The sequence below is a fragment of the Fukomys damarensis genome, unplaced genomic scaffold (assembly GCF_012274545.1).
Source record: "Fukomys damarensis isolate Sample0158 unplaced genomic scaffold, DMR_v1.0_HiC HiC_scaffold_24, whole genome shotgun sequence".
Classification (NCBI taxonomy): Eukaryota; Metazoa; Chordata; class Mammalia; order Rodentia; family Bathyergidae; genus Fukomys; species Fukomys damarensis.
In genome coordinates, this window is record NW_022900936.1 from 53993738 (window position 1) to 53997120 (window position 3383).

The 3383-nt window shown below is 40.8% G+C and overlaps 1 pseudogene; it reads left to right on the forward strand.

The window, feature by feature from the left end:
• The first annotated feature begins 1101 nt into the window (after nucleotides 1-1101).
• Nucleotides 1102-1748, forward strand: LOC109118244 (annotated as a pseudogene).
• Nucleotides 1749-3383: the final 1635 nt, after the last annotated feature.

Consider the following 3383-nt stretch of genomic DNA (forward strand, 5'->3'; position numbering starts at 1 on the left):
TGGTTTCTTTATATTTATGATAAATATCTTAAATCAAATTATTGTAGAAATGAGATGTATATTTGATTTGCTTTATATTTGAAATATCTATTCTTACTAATCATTGTATGCATTTATTAGTTCACCATTATGACTGCGTTTAAAAGAAGAGTGAATAGTGTTTCTTATTTTAGTTTTTATGTACTTTGGAAAATGAAGCAAGCAAGCAAGCCATTTTGTTTCTGTTTTCTCATTTGATTCAAAATCTGGTTCAGTGATAAATATTCTCTATTGTAATTTCTCCATCCTCAATTTGAAAATACCAATAAGTGATTTGCCCACAATTAAGCTAATTCTTTTTTTTTTTTTTGAGACAGGGTCTCACTATGTAGTTGAGACTGACCTGGAACTCACTGTGTAGCCCAGGCTGGTCTCAAACTCACAGCGATCCACCTGCCTCAGCCTCCCCAGTGCTGGGATTACAGGCGTGAGCTACAATACCCAGCCTAAACTAATTCTTTGATGATGATATGATTTGAGGGAATATAGGGCTCTATATAAATAATAATAACAACATCAAAATAGAAGAAAGCATGCTGTTTGTTTTCAAAAAGAAAAAAAAAAGAGGAAAGAAATTTACAGTAAAGGATGCATTGCCACTAACTAATCCCCCTCAAACTTTTTTTTTTTGGGGGGGTGCCAGGGATTGAACTTCAGACTTTGCTCTTGTGAGGCAGGCAGTGGCACCACTGAGCTAAGTCCCTGGTTACTTTCTCTCATTTTCAACACACTTATCCCATCATTCTTGCCATTGCCTGAAGCAGTTATGGAAGTGTTCTTTCATGAATATCTTTATGGAGTATGATAAAACAATCTGATGAATATGAAGCGTGATAAGAATACGATGAATGTTAGGGCTGAATGCTATCCAATGGAAAGGCAAGCTTGTGAAAAACATTACTGTGGGCGCCACCGGTGTGGCCTACAGAAGGGAGCTGCACTCTGTGTTGAACCCTTTCCCCGTCACATACACCGAGAGCATAGGATGCCCAGGCTGCTGTGAGGGGTGAGGAAAAGTTGGGGTTGAATCCCCGCTGCGCAGAGGCCAAGGTCCCTGAAGAAATGAGTGGTGGCTGGGCTCCAAGTAAGAGCACCAGTGTGTGTCCAACTTGCCCTTCTGCCTGAGAAACATCGACTTATAAAGGATATTTTCCAAGTATGGCAAAGTTGTAAAGGTTACTATAATGAAAGACAAAGATATGAAGAAAAGTAAAAGGGTTGCATTTATATTATTTTTGGATAAAGACTGCACAAAACTGTACCAGAGCCATAAACAACCAACAGTTGTTTGGTAGAGTGATGAAGGCAAGCACTGCTATTGACAGTGGGAGAGCAGCTGAATTCATCTGAAGGTGAAACTACGTTGATAAATCATAGTGTTGTGAATGTGGGGAAAGCGGACACTTAAGTTACGCCTGTCCGAAAAATAAGCTTGGAGAATGTGAGCCTCCAGAGAGGAAAGAAAAGAAGAAGAAAAAGAAAATTGCCGAACCAGAAGAAATTGAGGACTTAGGTAGCAGAAAGGGAAGATGAAGGGGAAGAACCCGCTCTCCACAGTGTCAGCCAAGCCATCGCCCCCCAGGCAAGCCAAGACTGAAGAAAGGAACAAATGGAAACCCAGGGCACGGGCCTCTCAACGTCAGGATTCACGACGCCCTAGGATAACGAAGAGAACACACTTCAGTGATGAGGAGGAATTTAGTGATTAGAGTTGTATAATGTATTGGTTGGTTTGTTTGGTACCAGGGATCGAACTCCGGACCTTGTGCTTGCAAGACAGGCAGCGGAACCACTGAGCTAAATCTCCGGCCCATGAGTTGTATAATGTAGATATCAGGAAAATGAAAACCATCTGTAGCACAAATTATTTGCTTATAGGAACATTTAATATCAAATATTTTTTAACCATAAAATAGTGTGTAGAAAATAAAAAATAATTTTTAAAAGTATCGTGTTTTACAGGTGGCAGACTCTGACATAAGTAATAGTTTATAAATCCCAATACAATACAGAGTCTTGCATTGTCAGACTTCTCACTACCCCTGAGCTCTCATCCCATACCATCTAGCATGGGGGTAAGTTCTCACCTATAACTGTTGAGCATCAAAATATGACCAATTAAAAAAAAAGTCATGTTTTGGGCTGGGTGTGGTGACACACTTTGTACTTCTAGTGTTCTGGGAGGCTGAGGCACAAGGACTGCAAGTTGAAGCCCAGCCTGGGGAATTTAACAATTTAACCAAACCCCGTCTCAAAATAAAAATTAAGATGTGACATCAATGATGTAGCTCATTGTGAAGGCCCTTGCTTCAATTCCCAGTACCCTCCCCCCCAAAAAAATCATATTTCTAGCTTGCCTTGGCATAGTACAGACTTAATATCTCTAATTTTCTCTCTGTCTCTCTCTCTCTCTGTCTGTCTCTCTGTCTGTCTGTCTCTCTCTCTCTCTCTCTCTCTCTCTCTCTCTCTCTCTCTTTAAGACAAGGTCTTGTTTTCGTAGGCTGGCCTTGAATTCACTATGTAGCTGAGGCTGGCCTCAAACTTGGAAAATCCTTCTACCTCAGCTTCCAGAGTGCTGGGATTTTAGGCCTGTGCTACTATACCCAGCTTAACATCTCCAATTTGAAAACCTAAAATGCTCCAAAATCCAAAATGTTGAGTACCAATATGATGACTCGAGTGCAAAATTGCACACCATGCAACTGTGATTCATGTGCAACATCATGAAAAATAGTGTATTTTTAGCTGGGCGTGGTGGTGCACACCTGTAGGAGGCTGAGGCAGGAGAATCACTGTGAGTTTGAGACCAGCCTGGGCTACAATAGTGAGCTCTAGGTCAGTCTCAACTACATAGTGAGACCCTATCTCAAAAACCCCCCAAAACAAACAAAATAGTGTATTTTTGCATCGGTTTATGTATATAAGGCATTTAAAAAACAAATGAATTTCATGCTTAGACTAAGGCTCCATCCAAAAGATATCACATTCTGTATATGTACATATTACAAATTACTTCTGGTCCCCCATTTTTTTGGGGGGTGGGTATTGGAGATTGAACTTGGGACCTTGTACTTGTGAGGCAGGTGGTGGAACCACTGAGCTAAATCCATGGTCCTGTTCCCCAATTTTTTATTTGTTTGTTTGGTTTGTTATTTTGAGACAGGGTCACTCTGTGTAGTTCAGAATGACCTTGAACCCACTACATAATAGATCAGACTGGCCTCAAACTCATGGCAGTCTTCCTGCCTCAACCTGCCAAGTACTGGGATTAGAAGGTGAGCACTGCCATGCCTGGCTGGGCCCACATATTTTGGATAAGGGATACTCTACTTATACTAAAACTC